Source organism: Lotus japonicus, chromosome 5, assembly GCF_012489685.1.
Source record: "Lotus japonicus ecotype B-129 chromosome 5, LjGifu_v1.2".
NCBI lineage: Eukaryota > Viridiplantae > Streptophyta > Magnoliopsida > Fabales > Fabaceae > Lotus > Lotus japonicus.
In genome coordinates this window covers 2298914-2318095 of record NC_080045.1, presented here as the reverse complement: position 1 = coordinate 2318095, position 19182 = coordinate 2298914, and the positions used below count along the sequence as shown (strand labels likewise).

Sequence of the window (19182 nt, the reverse complement as noted above, 5' to 3'; positions counted from 1 at the left end):
TTCGGTTTCGGCAAACTTCCGATGATTGGAATCGGACGTTCGTAGATCCTAGAGTTTCGCCTCGAAACGATTTTGATATATGGAAAAAGAGAAGTTCTAACATTTCTCTGAAGATTTTTGGAATTAACTTCCATCGTGCCTAAAAGTTAAAATTAGCTATATACTAGAGTTTCTGACCTAGGTTAAGCGTATAACGATCGTGCTATAACTTTTATCGATCATAATGCAATCCTTGAACTTTTCCTGACTTTCCCCTTCATAAATATATTTCATTTAATGAAATTTTGTTCAGGTTTCCCTTCACATTACATCAACCCTAATCGTGAATAAGAAATTTATTCACTTAGCATAAGCTTAAAAACTTGGGCCTTACAGAAACTACCAAGTTGGAAGGGAGACTTGGTTTTCCATGTAATTCCATGTTTCCTTATGCCAAGGTGCCCCCGTGATCTCCCATATCAAAATTTGAGAATTCTTGCCCCGATGATGGATTTCCCAATGCTAACCTATGCGAATTTGGTTGTAATATAAGTTTTGAAGGGAAAATCTCAAGTTGGAAGGGAGAGTTGGTTCGTTATGGCATGCCTCATTGCCAAAATGGTTTCCCTAAGCCAAGGTGCCTCCGTGAGCTCCCATGTAAAAATTTGAGAATTCTTACCCCGATGACAGATTATTTAAGGCTAGCCAATGCGAATTTGAGTGGAAAATGAGTTTTCATGGGAAAATATCAAGTTGGATGGGATAGTTTGTTTTGTTAAGTTCAAACGCATCATAAAATTTTTTAAATCTTATTTTGATCATAAAAATTTTATAGTAGAAGTTTCATTGAAAATTTATCTACTGATAACGTTCTCAATTTCAGAAGAAACTTGGCTATATGTCACACGCGTCAACGTTCTATCAATTATTAAAATAATACTTTCCTCAGAAAATAGAAGTAACTCAATCTCTACTGTACCCTAGTGAAGTCTCTGACCATTTAATGCCACGTCATCAGTCAGATATATCGGTTGTCTCACATTCAAATCCAATGACAACTATTTGAAAGTACAAGCCGTCAACATTAAATTGCCAAATTGTCTCATGTCTGAGAAGTAGCCCAAAGTCTATCACCACCTACTAGCTGACAAACATCACCTTTTAAGCTAAAAGATAGACTTGCTTCAGAAGTAACATTTAATGAAGATACCAACCAAGCCTTTTGAATCAACGGTCCGATATCAACCTTCAACGACTATCTCAACGGTTGGATTTTATCTCACAACGGCTACAACACTAGCAAGCAAGTATTTAAGAAACTCTTGAAGATATGAAGAAACAAGAATTAACTCTGAGAATTCAAGTATTCAAGCATTCATTTTCAAACTACTCAACAACATTCAAAGCTCAAGCAGATATTCCAAGCGTCAAACACAAGCCATTAATTCTGCCAAGTGAAAGAGAAAACCTCGTACCTTAAAAGAGTCATATCTTCTTATTCTCTTGACACTTTTGTAGTAACTCTCAAGTGATCCAATAGTCAGATCTGAACCCAAACACTTAGAGTTTCAGTGATTTAAAGTCTCTACCTTTACTCTTGAAAGAAGAGAATCTCCGAAGAGTGATATAAATCTTTGTAAGATTTTAGGAGAAGTCCGGTACAATACTTATAGGAGGAGTCCTGCATAATACTTGGAGAAGTCCGTGATAATACTTGGAGAAGTCCTGTCTAATACTTGTATTGAAGAAGTCCTTGATACTTGCTAGTGAAAATCTAGGTGGTGGCCAACTACTGGACGTAGCCCAATCGTTTAGGGTGAACTAGTATAAATCTCTGTGTGCTGATCGTTCTGTCTTACTTACTGTTTAACTTCTGCTGCACAGAACAGTTTACGAAAAGTCATACTTAAACGTTTTCTTAAAAGAACTAATATTCTTTCAATAAAACAAAGTTTTTAAAACGTAAATTTCAAGAACACAATTCAAACCCCCCTTTCTTGTGTTACTTATTTGCAACTCATGTTTGTCTTGGCATGCCTCATTTCCCAAATGGTTTCCCTAAGCCAAGGTTCCCCCGTGCACTTCCATGTCAAAATTTGAGAATTCTTGCCACGATGATAGATTTCCAAGGCTAACCGATGCAAATTTAGATGGAAAATGAGTTTTCAAGGGAAAATATCAAGTTGGAAGGGAGACTTGGTTTGCCATGAAATTCCTCGTTTCCTTCTGCCAAGGTGCCCCCGTGATCTCCCATATCAAAATTTGAGAATTCGTACCCCAAAGATGGATTTCCCAAGGCTGACCTACGCAAACTTGGGTGGAAAATGAGTTTTCAAGGGAAAATCTCAAGTTGAATGAAACTTGGTTTGCCATGAAATTCCTCGTTGCCCATATGGTTTCCCTATGCCCAGGTGCTCCCATGAGCTCCAATGTAAAAATTTGAGAATTCTTGCCTCGAGGATGGATTTCCCAAGGCTAACCAATGCGAATTCGGGTGGAAAATGAGTTTTAAAGGGAAAATCTCAAGTTGGAAGGGAGAGTTGGATTTTAATGGCATACCTCATTGCCCAAATGGTTTCCCTAAGCCAAGTTGCCCCCGTGAACTCCCACGTCAAAATTTGAGAATTCTTGCCCCGGTGATGGATTTCCCAAGGCTAACCTATGAAAATTTAGATGGAAAATGAGTTTTCAAGGGAAAATATCAAGTTGGAAGGGATAGTATGTTTGTCTTGGCAAGCCTCATTTCCCAAATGGTATCCCTAAGTCAAGGTTCCCCCGTGAACTCCCATGTCAAAATTTGAGAATTCTTGCTCCGATAATAGATTTCCCAAGGCTAACCTATGCAAATTTAGATGGAAAATGAGTTTTGAAGGGAAAATATCAAGTGGGAAGGGATACTTGGTTTTCCATGAAATTCCTCGTTTCCTTATGTCTAGGTGCCCCGTGGATCTCCCATATCAAAATTGGAGAATTCTTGCCCAGATGATGGATTTCCCAAGGCTAACCTATGCAAATTTGGGTGGAAAATAAGTTTTCAAGGGAAAATCTCAAGCTGGAAGGAAACTTGGTTTGCCATGAAATTCCTCGTTGCCCAAACGGTTTCCCTATGCACAAGTGCTCCCATGAGCTCCAACGCAAAAATTTGTGAATTCTTGCCCCGAGGATGGATTTCCCATGGCAAACCTTTGCGAATTTGTGTGGAAAATGAGTTTTCAAGGGAAAACTCAAGTTGGAAGGGATAGTTGGTTTGTCTTGGCATGCCTCATTTTCGAAATGGTTTCCATAAGTCAAGGTTCCCTTGTGAGCTCTCATGTTAAAATTGGAGAATTATTGCCCCGATAATAGATTTCCCAAGGCTAACCTATGCAAATTTAGATGGAAAATGTGTTTTCAAGGGAAAATATCAAGTTGGAAGGGTGACTTGGTTTTCGATGAAATTCCTCATTTCCTTATGCCAAGGTGCCCCCGTGATCTCCCATATCAAAATTTGAGAATTCTTGCCCCGATGATGGATTTCCCAAGGGTGACCTATGCGAATTTGGTTGTAAAATAAGTTTTCAAGGGAAAATCTCAAGTTGGATGAGAGAGTTGGTTCGTCATGGCATGCCTCATTGCCCAAATGGTTTCCCTAAGCCAAGGTGCCTCCGTGAGCTCCTATGTCTAAATTTGAGAGTTCTTACCCCGATGAAGGATTTCACAAGGCTAACCAATGCGAATTTGGGTGGAAAATGAGTTTTCAAGGGAAAATATCAAGTTGATGGGATAGTATGTTTGTCTTGGCATGCCTCATTTCCCAAATGGTTCCCCTAAGCCAAGGTTCCCCCGTGAACTTCCATGTCGAAATTTGAGAATTCTTGCCCCGATGATAGATTTCCAAGGCTAACCGATGCAAATTTAGATAGAAAATGAGTTTTCAAGGGAAAATATCAAGTTGGAAGGGATAGTTGCTTTGCCATGAAATTCCTCGTTTCTTTATGCCAAGGTGCCCCCATGATCTCCCATATCAAAATTTGAGAATTCTTGCCCTAATGATGGATTTCCCAAGGCTGACCTATGCAAATTTTGGTGGAAAATGTGTTTTGAAGGGAAAATCTCAAGTTGGAACGAAACTTGGTTTGCCATGAAATTCCTCGTTGCCCAAATGGTATCCCGATGCCCAGGTGCTCCCATGAGCTCCATTGTAAAAATTTGAGAATTCTTGCCTCGAGGATGGAATTCCCAAGGCTAACCTATGCAAATTTGGGTCGAAAATAAGTTTTCAAGGAAAAATCTATAGTTGGAAAGGAAACTTGGTTTGCCATGGCATGCCTCGTTACCCAAATGGTTTCCCTATGCCAAGGTGCCCTCATTAGCTCCCATGTCAAAATTTGAGAATTCTTGCCTCGAGGATGGATTTCCCAAGGCTAACCAATGCGAATTTGGGTGGAAAATGAGTTTTAAAGGGAAAATCTCAAGTTGTTACGGAGAATTGGATTTTCATGGCATACCTCATTGCCCAAATGGTTTCCCTATGCCAAGTTGCCCCTGTGAGCTCTCATGTGAAAATTTGAGAATTCTTGCCCAGGTGATGGATTTCCCAATGCTAACCTATGAAACTTTAGATGGAAAATGAGTTTTCAAGGGAAAATATCAAGTTGGAAGGGAGACTTGGTTTGCCATGAAATTCCTTGTTTCCTTATGCCAAGGTGCCCCCGTGATCTCCCATATCAAAATTTTAGAATTCTTGCCCCGATGATGGAGTTCCCAAGGCTAACCTATGCGAATTTGGTTGTAAAATAAGTTTTGAAGGGAAAATCTCAAGTTGGAAGGGAGAGTTGGATTGTCATGGCATGCCTCATTGCCCAAATGGTTTCCCTAAGCCAAGTTGCCCCCGTGAGCTCCCATGTCAAAATTTGAGAGTTTTTACCCCGATGATGGATTTCCCAAGGCTAACCTATGCGAATTTGGGTGGAAATTGAGTTTTCAAGGGAAAAATCTGAAGTTGGAAGGGATAGTTGGTTTCTATTTGCATGCCTTGTTTCCCAAATGGTTTCTCTATGCCAAGGTGCCCTCGTGAACTCCCATGTCAAAATTTGAGAATTCTTGCTCTGAGAATGAATTTCCCAAGGCTAACCTATGCAAATTTAGATGGAAAATGAGTTTTCAAGGGAAATTACCAAGTTGGAAGGGAGACTTTGTTTGCCATGTAATTCCACATTTCCTTATGCCAAGGTTTCCCCGTGATCTCCCATATCAAAATTTGAGAATTATTGCCCCGATGATGGATTTCCAAAGGCTACTCTATGCGAATTTGTGGTTTGAATAACGTTTTCAAGATAAAACTTCCACCTTAAGATATTAACAAATCTTTTCGTGACTCAAAAGGTGCTTAATATAAGAGATAGAAAAGCACACAAGGATTTTATCCTGGTTTACTTGATGAATCACTCAAGGTAATCCAGTCCACCCGTTAAGGTGATTTGTTCGTTCTTAGAATGAAGGCAATCCACTAATCAGGTAAATGTTACAACTGCACTTGAAACCTACAAGTGACTAACAATACACTGACTTAGCTCACACTAAGATTCACTCTCTTAGTCTTCTCTAGGATCCGATCAACCTTGATCTCCTAAAGGCAAACTATACAACTGTGTATGAAGTTCTTGTTTACAAAGAGATTGCTTCTAAAAAGCTTATAGTAAACACAATGAATTCAAGATGAAAGAAAGCTTAGAAGGTTTGAATATTGCTTGCGCGTGTGTAAGTTCTTCTAGCCGCATCTTTCAATCTTCAGCCTCTATTTATACTCCAAGGATTAGGGTTTGAACGTTGCATGGAAATGCTACCGTTGGAGGGCAGTTCTGGAAATTCCAGCTTCTGCTGTGGCTGAGAATGTAGGTTAGGTCGTCAGGATAGTACATTTGCTTTTGTACTTTGAATAGTGACATGACCTTTAACCTCGTTTGACTTCTGATCAGAGGAGCGCTTCGTGTTGGAACTTGTAAAGCTGGTTGATCAGAGTCAGAAGGAAGCATGGATCCTCTGACCGCTGTACCTTCTGATCTTCACGTCAAAGGATAAGTACATGGTCTTCAGAGCCAGTTGCTTCTGGACTACAGAGTCTTCACTCTTCAGCTTCTGGATCTTCAGAGTCTTCTACAAAATCAGAACTTCTGAGTCTTCAGATTGTCTAGGTTGTCAGAGCGTCTGGATCATCAGAGCTTCAAGTGAGCTGAGTCCTTATCAGAGCTTGATATACTTTAGATCTTCTGAAGCTTTTCTACAGTTCAGACTGAACATAGAGATTGCGAAAGCGTTGCTAGGATCACTCTTTAAGCACAGTGCTTCTGATTTGTGTGAGATAATATTAAGGTCAGAGCATGTAAATAGCACACTCAGAAAAACACGTTAGAGTACCATAATTGTTCATATCAAAAGGTTAACTTTTAATCATCAAAACATAGAGTTGTACTACTAGATCAAAACATGATCTTACATCCCCCGTGATCTCCCATATCAAAATTTTAGAATTCTAGCCCCGATGATGGAGTTCCCAAGGCTAACCTATGCGAATTAGGTTGTAAAATAAGTTTTCAAGGGAAAATCTCAAGTTGGAAGGGAGAGTTGGATTGTCATGGCATGCCTCATTCCCAAATGGTTTCCCTAAGCCAAGTTGCCCCCGTGAGCTCCCATGTCAAAATTTGAGAGTTTTTACCCCGATAATGGATTTCCCAAGGCTAACCTATGCGAATTTGGGTGGAAAATGAGTTTTCAAGGGAAAATATGAAGTTGGAAGGGATAGTTGGTTTCTCTTTGCAAGCCTCATTTCCCAAATGGTTTCTCTATGCCAAGGTGCCCTCGTGAACTCCCATGTCAAAATTTGAGAATTCTTTCCCCGAGATCGAATTTCCCAAGGCTAACCTATGCAAATTTAGATAGAAAATGAGTTTTCAAGGGAAACTACCAAGTTGGAAGAGAGACATGGTATGCCATGTAATTCCACGTTTCCTTATGCCAAGGTGCCCCCGTAATCTCCAATATCAAAATTTGAGAATTCTTGCCCCGATGATGGATTTTCCAAGGCTAACCTATGCGAATTTGGTTGTAAAATAAGTTTTCAAGGGAAAATCTCAAGTTGGAAGGGAGATTTGGTTGTCATGGCATGCCTCATTGCCCAAATGGTTTTCCTAAGCCACGGTGCCTTCGTGAGCTCCCATGTCAAAGTTTGAGAATTCTTACCCCCGATGAGGATTTCACAAGGCTAACCAAAGTGAATTTGGGTGGAAAATGAGTTTTCAAGGGAAAATATCATGGGTGAGGGGATAGTATGTTTGTCTTGGCATGCCTCATTTCCCAAATGGTTTCCCTAAGCCAAGGTTCCCCCGTGAACTTCCATGTCAAAATTTGAGAATTCTTGCCCCGATGATAGATTTTCAAGGCTAACGGATGCATATTTGGATGAAAAATGAATTTTGAAGGGAAAATATCAAGATGGAAGGGAGACTTGGTTTGCCATGAAATTCCTCGTTTCCTTATGCCAAGGTGCCCCCGTTATCTCCCAAGGCTAACCTATGTGAATTTGGTTGTAAAATAAGTTTTCAAGGGAAAATCTCAAGTTGGAAGGGAGAGTTGGATTGTCATGAAATTTCTTGTTGCCCAAATGTTATCCCTATGCCCAGGTGCGCCCATGAGCACCAATGTAAAAATTTGTGAATTCTTGCCTCGAGGATGGATTTCCCAAGGCTAACACCTATGCAAATTTGGGTCGAAAATAAGTTTTCAAGGAAAAATCTATAGTTGGAAAGGAAACTTGGTTTGCAATGGCATGCCTCGTTACCCAAATGGTTTCCCTATGCCAAGGTGCCCTCATTAGCTCCCATGTCAAAATTTGAGAATTCTTGCCTCGAGGATGGATTTCCCAAGGCTAACCAATGCGAATTTGGGTGGAAAATGAGTTTTAAAGGGAAAATCTCAAGTTGTTAGGGAGAGTTAAATTGTCATGGCATACCTCATTGCCCAAATGGTTTCCCTAAGTCCAGTTGCCCCCGTGAGCTCTCATGTGAAAATTTGAGAATTCTTGCCCAGTTGATGGATTTCAAAAGGCTAACCTATGAAAATTTAGATGGAAAATGAGTTTTCAAGGGAAAATATCAAGTTGGAAGGGAGACTTGGTTTGCCATGAAATTCCTCGTTTCCTTATGCCAAGGTGCCCCTGTGATCTCCCATATCAAAATTTGAGAATTCTTGCCCCAATAATGGATTTCCCAAGGCTGACCTATGCAAATTTGGGTGGAAAATGTGTTTTCAAGGGAAAATCTCAAGTTGAAAGGAAACTTGGTTTGCCATTAAATTCCTCGTTGCCCAAATGTTATCCCTATGCCCAGGTGCGCCCATGAGCTCCAATGTAAAAATTTGAGAATTCTTGCCTCGAGCATGGATTTCCCAAGGCTAACACCTATGCAAATTTGGGTCGAAAATAAGTTTTCAAGGAAAAATCTAAAGTTGGAAAGGAAACTTGGTTTGCAACGGCATGCCTTGTTACCCAAATGGTTTCCCTATGCCAAGGTACCCTCATTAGCTCCCATGTCAAAATTTGAGAATTCTTGCCTCGACGATGGATTTCCCGAGGCTAACCAATGCGAATTTGGGTGGAAAATGAGTTTTAAAGGGAAAATCTCAAGTTGTTAGGGAGAGTTGGATTGTCATGGCATACCTCACTGCCCAAATGGTTTCCCCGAGCCAGTTGCCCCCGTGAGCTCTCATGTGAAAATTTGAGAATTCTTGCCCAGGTGATGGATTTCCCAAGGCGTGCCTATGAAAATTTACATGGAAAATGAGTTTTCAAGGGAAAATATCAAGTTGGAAGGGAGACTTGGTTTGCCATGAAATTCCTCGTTTCCTTATGCCAAGGTGCCCCCGTGATCTCCCATATCAAAATTTTAGAATTCTTGCCCCGATGATGGAGTTCCCAAGGCTAACCTATGCGAATTTGGTTGTAAAATAAGTTTTCAAGGGAAAATCTCAAGTTGGAAGGGAGAGTTGGATTGTCATGGCATGCCTCATTGCCCAAATGGTTTCCCTAAGCCAAGTTGCCTCCATGAGCTCCCATGTAAAAATTTGAGAATTCTTGCCTCGAGGATGGATTTCTCAAGGCTAACACCTATGCAAATTTGGGTCGAAAATAAGTTTTCAAGGAAAAATATAAAGTTGGAAAGGAAACTTGGTTTGCAATGGCATGCCTTGTTACCCAAATGGTTTCCCTATGCCAAGGTGCCCTCTGTAACGCCCCGATTTCTCGCGTGTTACACAGTAACTAATTAACCAATTTCGTAAAGAATTTTCGTCGATTCACTTATTAATCTTCTATTAATGACAAACCTTTCATTTTACGAAAACTCTTGAAACATAACCTTTCCAAAAACACGCGGAAGTAACCAACATCGTAAAACTTTTTAAATAACCAACTGTAAAGAGTACGAATCAAAGGCCTGAATGAAAATAAAGATTACATCAAAAGTTGTTCATTTGAATTTAAGCAATAAAATTGTTCGATACCAACACTTCGGAAACTCTCAACCCCAACAGAAAACAAAAGACTCTCAACCCAAACCCTATTCCTTAGCCTCTTCCTCTTCCTCTGAAGTGTAGTCGTCCTCCGGTATTGGCACGTCACGTAGCATCAACTCCCAAGAATGTGTCATCGCCATTATCTTCACGACCATCTACCCCCCCCCCCCAAATAAACACATAGCAAACAAGCAGGGTCAGGTCCAACAAAAGAATGATAATGACAAAATCAACAACATATATAATATAAGTACATTATATGTCTTTTATGGGAAAGAGTCAGTTACTAACGGAATCTCACTTCACACAACCCACCAAAACTTCCATGGCCATCTTCGTGCTTCCGCAGAGGCACGGTTATCACGGTGACCGCAGTCAACCAAATCACGTGAAGCCACACCGGCCCACAAGGTTCACGGGAGACCGCAGTCAACCCAAATAACTCCCTCGCGTGCAAGGTACCATCGTTCTCATGGTCCATAGTCTCACTAGACCTATGACCGTTTTATCACATTTACTTGCAAGCGAGTTATAAATTCATTCTCTTGGTGTTTAAGGCTCTAATGTCAATCCTAGAGTCTTATGAGTTAATATCGTATCAGATTACAACGTCAAGAAATAACAGTCACACTAGGAGGAATTACAGCTGGGTGAGCGACCTCCTAAACAAGTCACAACTAAACTTCATGCAAAGCATAGAAATAATCAGGGCCTCCCAAATTCACAAATTATTTACAAATTCCAGAGGCTCAGTTTACAGATATCATCATATAAAAATCTCACAAAGGTCCCTAATCACATGTTACTAACATTTCCAACAATTTCTCAAATTTAGTGTTTTTGGACAACAGGTGCAGCGTGTACTAAAACTGGTCTACAGACCGCAATACTTAGCTACAAAATTCACATGATACATGACTGGAAAGATAATTCGAAACTCTACACTTTTATAGTTTATCACTTTTCCATTTGAGATCCAAAATTAGGTGATATTAGGCCTTAAAGCTTGCTGTCCGGTACAGGAAGAACAGCAGGTGCAACAGTCACTAAGATCGACCTCCAGACCTCATTACTAGACCAAAAATTATGTTCTTTATATGCATAGAAAGCCAATTCGAAAATCTACAATTTTCCAGTTTATCCCTTTTTCATTTGAGACCCCGAATTATGTGAGATTAAGATCCAAAACTCGCTTCCAGTACAGGAAACTGGCAGAGATACTTTTGCCTTCAAATTTTTTTTTCAACCATTCAAGTCCCAGAGTTTTAAACCACATTCCAGCAGCAAGAACCACATATCATATATCATATATCATGCTTAAATTTCCAGAACCAAGATAACCATCAATTCTGGCACAAAAGGCAGATCTAAGCATATAAATCTTCAATCATTTTAATCAAGCAAAGTCATAGAAGAAACGGTAGTTGTAGTGATGATTAATGGAGAATCATGGCATCAACATTTCATCTCAAATCAGAAGCAAAACATCAAGATCTCAAGGAAAAAAAAACAGCAAGCATCATGAACACAAAACTCTTGCAAAAGCAATCATGTTCGTGGCTTTTCTCATAGTAAAACATGGCAAATACCCTAGGCAATCTACCCAATCCTAGGACCAGCCCTTACCTTTGTCCTTAGGCTTGAAGAAAAGATGAAATTGAAGAGCAAGGTTCTGGTTTCTCTCCTCTTCTCCCACGCGTGACCTTCCTCTCTCCCAAACAGCTCTCTCTCTCGCGCACGGTCCGACGGTGGTGGCAAGGCTAGGAGCGGCGGCGGTTCAAGGGTGCAAAGGAAGGCTCTCTCACTATTTTCTCTCCTGAGTTTTTCACGTAAGAGGTATCCAACTTCTGTTTTCAGAACAGAATGAGAAAAGAATTCTTTCCCCCCCCCCCTCCAAACCCTAAGCAGCTCGCGCCCCACCCTCCATCACTTGGGCTAGGGTTTTGTTTTTCCACAAGCCCGACCCAAGTCCAACCTTAACCCACCAGTCTAATTACCTAATCAGACCTGAAACTTACTAAAACCTAAGCCCTCAAAGGTAAATTCATAATTAAATACGGACTTAGAAGAAAAACAATGCAATAATTCTGCTGGCACTGTACAGCCGGAACTGCGTTCACTAAAACGGGGATATCTGGAGCTACAGATATCGGAGCGACGCGAAACCACTTGGAGAATTTTCTAGACTTGAAGGGCTACAACTCTCATGAAGGAAGTTTTCCCAAATAATGTCGTTAAGACCCTCTAAAAATTCACACAAGTTGACAGTTCTAATCTGCCAGTTATCAAACATAGCCAAAAACTTCAATTTTATTCAAACTTCCATAAAATTTGTTCCAAGTTGAACTTAGGGCCCTACAATACCACCCCCCTTAAAATAGTTTCGCCCTCGAAACTTAAGGGTTTACAAATAAATCGGGGTGTGATTCCCGCATCTTATCCTCTAACTCCCAGGTCGCGTCACCAGTCTCTTGGTTCCACACGACCTTCACTAAAGGCACCTCCTTGTTTCTTAAGCGCCTTACACTTCGGTCGACGATCTTAGATTTGGTGGGTTGGCACCCCCATTGTCAGATCATCTCTCAGCTATATGTCGTCTGGCGTAATCACATGCGAATCATCTGCCATGTACTTCCGCAACTGCGACACATGAAGAACGTCATGGATGTTGGATAGAAACGGTGGTAGGGCGATCCTGTACGCCACCGGTCCAACTCGCTCCGTGATTTGGTACGGCCCAATAAACCTCGGAGTAAGCTTCTTGGACTTGATTGCCCTTCCGACACCTGTCGTCGGGGTAACCCGCAAGAAGACATGGTCTCCGGCCTGAAATTCCAACTCCTTCCGTCGGTTGTCGGTGTAACTCTTTTGGCGACTCTGCGCGGTTCTCATCTTTTCCTGAATTCTCCTGACTTCCTCGGTGGTCTGTTGCACCAATTTCGGGCCAATCACCAAATTTTCCCCATTTTGATGCCAGCATAAGGGCGTACGACACCTCCGACCGTACAAAGCTTCGTAAGGTGCCATGTCGATGCTCGCATGGAAACTATTGTTGTAAGTGAATTCGATCAATGGCAGCATCTCATCCCAACTGCCCTTGTGATCCAACACACAAGCCCGTAGCAAATCTTCCAGCGACTGGATTGTCCTCTATGTCTGCCCATCGGTTTGGGGATGATAGGCAGAGCTCAACCTCAACTTAGTTCCGAGGGCCTGCTGCAAGGCTCCCCAAAAGTGAGAGGTAAACCTCGGATCTCTGTCTGACACGATGCTGGTCGGTACACCATGTAGACGCACAACCTCAGCCACATAAATCTCCGCCAATTTCTCCACCTTGTACTTCAGGTTGATCGGGATAAAATGAGCGGTCTTTGTCAAACGATCAACAACAACCCAAATTGCATCGAACTTCCTCCGAGTTAAAGGTAACGCCGTTACGAAGTCCATAGAAATACTGTCCCACTTCCACTCTGGGACATCTAGTGGTTGCAGCTTCCCTGCGGGCTTCTGATGCTCTACCTTCGCCTTCTGACATGTCAGGCAAGTAGAAACATACTCAGCAAGCTGCTTCTTCATCCCAGGCCACCAGAAGTGAAGTTTCAAGTTCTGATACATCTTGTTCATTCCGGGATGGATACTCAGTCTACTCTTGTGTCCTTCATCTAGGATCAATCTTCTCATCTCTGCATCGTCAGGCACACATATCCGTCCCTTGCATCGCAGAATATTGTCATTCCCAATAGAGAACTCTGGTGCCTTTCCCTGAGTCACACGGTCTCACCACTCAGCTATCCCTTCATCAGTCTCTTGTCTAGACTTGATCTCTTCCAAAAGTCCACTTGACACCGTCACCATTCCGAAACTCAGTCTTCCTGGTGTGAGCTTAACGTTCAAGCTCAGATCTCGGAAAGCCTCCAACAGTTCTAACTCCTTGACCATCATTGAGGACACATGTATAGCCTTCCGGCTGAGAGCGTCGGCTACGACATTGCTTTTCCCCGGATGGTACTGTAGAGTGAACTCATAGTCCTGAAGGAATTCCATCCACCTCCGCTGCCTCATGTTCAGATCCTTCTGATCAAATAAGTACTTTAAACTCTTATGATCGCTATAGATCGTGAACGTACTGCCATAGAGATAGTGTCTCCAAATCTTGAGAGCATAAACTATGGCAGCCAACTCCAAGTCATGTGTAGGGTAGTTCTTCTCATGAGTCTTCAATTGCCTTGAAGCATAAGCAATTGCTTTCTTATCTTGCATCATTACACACCCCAAACCATTGTGTGACGCATCACAGTACACGTCATAAGGTTCTCCTTCCTTAGGTAAAGCTAGTATGGGTGCGGTGGTCAGCCGCTTCTTCAACTCCTGGAGACTAGCCTCACACTTCTCCGTCCACGCAAACGGTTGATTCTTCTTTGTCAACTGGGTCAACGGCGAAGTCAACTTTGCGTAATCTTTGACGAATCGTCTATAGTAGCCAGCAAGCCCAACAAAGCTTCTGATGTCACTTGCCGTCTTAGGTTGCTCCCATGACAGAATCGTCTCGATCTTGCTAGGGTCCACTACCACACCCTGACTTGATATGACATGCCCCAAAAATTTCACCTCCTCCATCCAGAACTCACACTTTGAGCCGTTAGCATATAGCTGTTCCTCTCGCAACACGCCCAACACCTGGCGTAGATGCTCCTCATGTTCCTCTCTACTCTTCGAGTAGATTAGGATGTCATCGATGAATACCACCACGAACTTGTCCAGGAATGGTCTGAACACTCTGTTCATGTAGTCCATAAACACTGCGGGTGCATTAGTAACCCCAAACGGCATCACAAGATATTCATAATGCCCGTATCGAGTCCTGAATGCGGTCTTCTGGATGTCAGATTCCTTGACTCGGATCTGATGGTATCCTGACTTAAGATCTATCTTCGAGAAGATCACCGCTCCTCTAAGTTGATCCATTAAGTCGTCTATCCGAGGCATCAGATAACGATTCTTCACGATCACTTTGTTGAGTTGTCGGTAGTCCACACATAGTCTGGACCTTCCATCCTTCTGCTTCACCAACAGCACTGGTGCACACAAATGCACACAGGCGTACACCTTGGGCGCAAAAGGGATTCCAAAGCCCACTCTTCCTTCGATTGACATTCCATCAATCGATCTCAGAGTTCAAACATCTTAATATAATCAAACACTTAGTCTCAAATATCACGGCAATGATACTAACTACAGACAATCTCACAGCCAAGCAAACATCTTAGCAAACAAGTCTACCCAATCTCACCGTGAAGCTTTGAAAACATCTTTATCAAAAACAAAAACACCAACGAGTTCGGAAACTCGTAAACCCAAAACCCTTAGTGCTCTGGTTTCTCAACCGGAGCTCTGATACCACAATGTAACGCCCCGATTTCTCGAGTGTTACACAGTAACTAATTAACCAATTTTCGTAAAGAATTTTCGTCGATTCACTTATTAATCTTCAATTAATGACAAACCTTTCATTTTACGAAAACTCTTGAAACATAACCTTTCCAAAAACACGCGGAAGTAACCAACATCGTAAAACTTTTTAAATAACCAATTGTAAAGAGTACGAATCAAAGGCCTGAATGAAAATAAAGATTACATCAAAACTTGTTCATTCGAATTTAAGCAATAAAATTGTTCGATACCAACACTTCGGAAACTCTCAACCCCAACAGAAAACAAAAGACTCTCAACCCAAACCCTATTCCTTAGCCTCTTCCTCTTCCTCTGAAGTGTAGTCGTCCTCCGGTATTGGCACGTCATGTAGCATCAACTCCCAAGAATGTGTCATCGCCATTATCTTCACGACCATCTACCCCCCCCCCTAAATAAACACATAGCAAACAAGCAGGGTCAGGTCCAACAAAAGAATGATAATGACAAAATCAACAACAACATATATAATATAAGTACATTATATGTCTTTTATGGGAAAGAGTCAGTTACTAACGGAATCTCACTTCACACAACCCACCAAAACTTCCATGGCCATCTTCGTGCTTCCGCAGAGGCACGGTTATCACGGTGACCGCAGTCAACCAAATCACGTGGAGCCGCAATGATCCACAAAAGTTCACGGTGACCGCAGTCAACCAAATCACGTGAAGCCACACCGGCCCACAAGGTTCACGGGAGACCGCAGTCAACCCAAATAACTCCCTCGCGTGCAAGGTACCATCGTTCTCATGGTCCATAGTCTCACTAGACCTATGACCGTTTTATCACATTTACTTGCAAGCGAGTTATAAATTCATTCTCTTGGTGTTTAAGGCTCTAATGTCAATCCTAGAGTCTTATGAGTTAATATCGTATCAGATTACAACGTCAAGAAATAACAGTCACACTAGGAGGAATTACAGCTGGGTGAGCGACCTCCTAAACAAGTCACAACTAAACTTCATGCAAAGCATAGAAATAATCAGGGCCTCTCAAATTCACAAATTATTTACAAATTCCAAAGGCTCAGTTTACAGATATCATCATATAAAAATCTCACAAAGGTCCCTAATCACATGTTACTAACATTTCCAACAATTTCTCAAATTTAGTGTTTTTGGACAACAGGTGCAGCGTGTACTAAAACTGGTCTACAGACCGCAATACTTAGCCACAAAATTCACATGATACATGACTGGAAAGATAATTCGAAACTCTACACTTTTATAGTTTATCACTTTTCCATTTGAGATCCAGAATTAGGTGATATTAAGCTCCAAAACTCGCTGTCCAGTACAGGAAACTGGCAGAGATACTTTTGCCTTCAAATTAATTTTTCAACCATTCAAGTCCCAGAGTTTTAAACCATATTCCAGCAGCAAGAACCACATATCATATATCATATATCATGCTTAAATTTCCAGAACCAAGATAACCATCAATTCTGGCACAAAAGGCAGATCTAAGCATATAAATCTTCAATCATTTTAATCAAGCAAAGTCATAGATGAAACGGTAGTTGTAGTGATGATTAATGGAGAATCATGGCATCAACATTTCATCTCAAATCAGAAGCAAAACATCAAGATCTCAAGGCAAAAAAAACAGCAAGCATCATGAACACAAAACTCTTGCAAAAGCAATCATGTTCGTGGCTTTTCTCATAGTAAAACATGGCAAATACCCTAGGCAATCTACCCAATCCTAGGACCAGCCCTTACCTTTGTCCTTAGGCTTGAAGAAAAGATGAAATTGAAGAGCAAGGTTCTGGTTTCTCTCCTCTTCTCCCACGCGTGACCTTCCTCTCTCCCAAACAGCTCTCTCTCTCGCGCACGGTCCTCTCTCTCTCGCGCACGGTCCGACGGTGGTGGCAAGGCTAGGAGCGGCGGCGGTTCAAGGGTGCAAAGGAAGGCTCTCTCACTCTTTTCTCTCCTGAGTTTTTCACGTAAGAGGTATCCAACTTCTGTTTTCAGAACAGAATGAGAAAAGAATTCTTTCCCCCCCCCCCTCCAAACCCTAAGCAGCTCGCGCCCCACCCTCCATCACTTGGGCTAGGGTTTTGTTTTCCCACAAGCCCGAATCAAGTCCAACCTTAACCCACCAGTCTAATTACCTAATCAGACCTGAAACTTACTAAAACCTAAGCCCTCAAAGGTAAATTCATAATTAAATACGGACTTAGAAGAAAAACAATGCAATAATTCTGCTGGCACTGTACAGCCGGAACTGCGTTCACTAAAACGGGGATATCTGGAGTTACAGATATCGGATCGACGCGAAACCACTTGGATAATTTTCTAGACTTGAAGGGCTACAACTCTCATGAAGGAAGTTTTCTCAAATGAAGTCGTTAAGACCCTCTAAAAATTCACACAAGTTGACAGTTCTAATCTGCCAGTTATCAAACATAGCCAAAAACTTCAATTTTATTCAAACTTCCAATAAATTTGTTCCAAGTTGAACTTAGGGCCTTACACCCTCATTAGCTCCCATGTCAAAATTTGAGAATTCTTGCCTCGAGGATGGATTTCCCAAGGCTAACCAATGCGAATTTGGGTGGAAAATGAGTTTTAAAGGGAAAATCTCAAGTTGTTACGGAGAGTTGGATTGTCATGGCATACCTCATTGCCCAAATGGTTTCCCTATGCCAAGTTGCCCCCGTGAGCTCTCATGTGAAAATTTGAGAATTCTTGCCCAGGTGATGGATTTCCCAATGCTAACCTATGAAAATTTAGATGGAAAATGAGTTTTCAAGGGAAAATATCAAGTTGGAAGGGAGACTTGGTTTGCTATGAAATTCCTTGTTTCCTTATGCCAAGGTGCCCCCGTGATCTCCCATATCAAAATTTTAGAATTCTTGCCCCGATGATGGAGTTCCCAAGGCTAACCTATGCGAATTTGGTTGTAAAATAAGTTTTGAAGGGAAAATCTCAAGTTGGAAGGGAGAGTTGGATTGTCATGGCATGCCTCATTGCCCAAATGGTTTCCCTAAGCCAAGTTGCCCCCGTGAGCTCCCATGTCAAAATTTGAGAGTTTTTACCCCGATGATGGATTTCCCAAGGATAACCTATGCGAATTTGGGTGGAAATTGAGTTTTCAAGGGAAAAATCTGAAGTTGGAAGGGATAGTTGGTTTCTATTTGCATGCCTCGTTTCCCAAATAGTTTCTCTATGCCAAGGTGCCCTCGTGAACTCCCATGTCAAAATTTGAGAATTCTTGCTCTGAGAATGAATTTCCCAAGGCTAACCTATGCAAATTTAGATGGAAAATGAGTTTTCAAGGGAAATTACCAAGTTGGAAGGGAGACTTTGTTTGCCATGTAATTCCACATTTCCTTATGCCAAGGTTCCCCCGTGATCTCCCATATCAAAATTTGAGAATTATTGCCCCGATGATGGATTTCCAAAGGCTACTCTATGCGAATTTGTGGTTTGAATAACGTTTTCAAGATAAAACTTCCACCTTAAGATATTAACAAATCTTTTCGTGACTCAAAAGGTGCTTAATATAAGAGATAGAAAAACACACAAGGATTTTATCCTGGTTCACTTGATGAATCACTCAAGCTAATCCAGTCCACCTGTTAAGGTGATTTCTTCGTTCTTAGAATGAAGGCAATCCACTAATCAGGTAAATGTTACAACTGCACTTGAAACCTACAAGTGACTAACAATACACTGACTTAGCTCACACTAAGATTCACTCTCTTAGTCTTCTCTAGGATCCGATTAACCTTGATCTCCTAAAGGCAAACTATACAACTGTGTATGAAGTTCTTGTTTACAAAGAGATTGCTTCTAAAAAGCTTATAGTAAACACAATGAATTCAAGATGAAAGAAAGCTTAGAAGGTTTGAATATTGCTTGCGCGTGTGTAAGTTCTTCTAGCCGCATCTTTCAATCTTCAGCCTCTATTTATACTCCAAGGATTAGGGTTTGAACGTTGCATGAGAATGCTACCGTTGGAGGGCAGTTCTGGAAATTCCAGCTTCTGCTGTGGCTGAGAATGTAGGTTAGGTCGTCAGGATAGTACATTTGCTTTTGTACTTTGGTTGTAAAATAAGTTTTCAAGGGAAAATCTCAAGTTGGAAGGGAGAGTTGGATTGTCATGGCATGCCTCATTCCCAAATGGTTTCCCTAAGCCAAGTTGCCCCCGTGAGCTCCCATGTCAAAATTTGAGAGTTTT

At 41.5% G+C, this 19182-nt stretch overlaps 1 long non-coding RNA gene across 1 annotated transcript; it reads right to left on the bottom strand.

Annotated features, from left to right (window-relative positions):
• Positions 1-15115: 15115 nt before the first annotated feature.
• LOC130720624 (uncharacterized) lies at positions 15116-16807 on the bottom strand. The gene is made up of 2 exons (XR_009013191.1): positions 16719-16807; positions 15116-15373 (listed from the first exon to the last, which is right to left on the bottom strand). It is a non-coding gene; the product is annotated as an uncharacterized LOC130720624 (long non-coding RNA).
• Positions 16808-19182: the final 2375 nt, after the last annotated feature.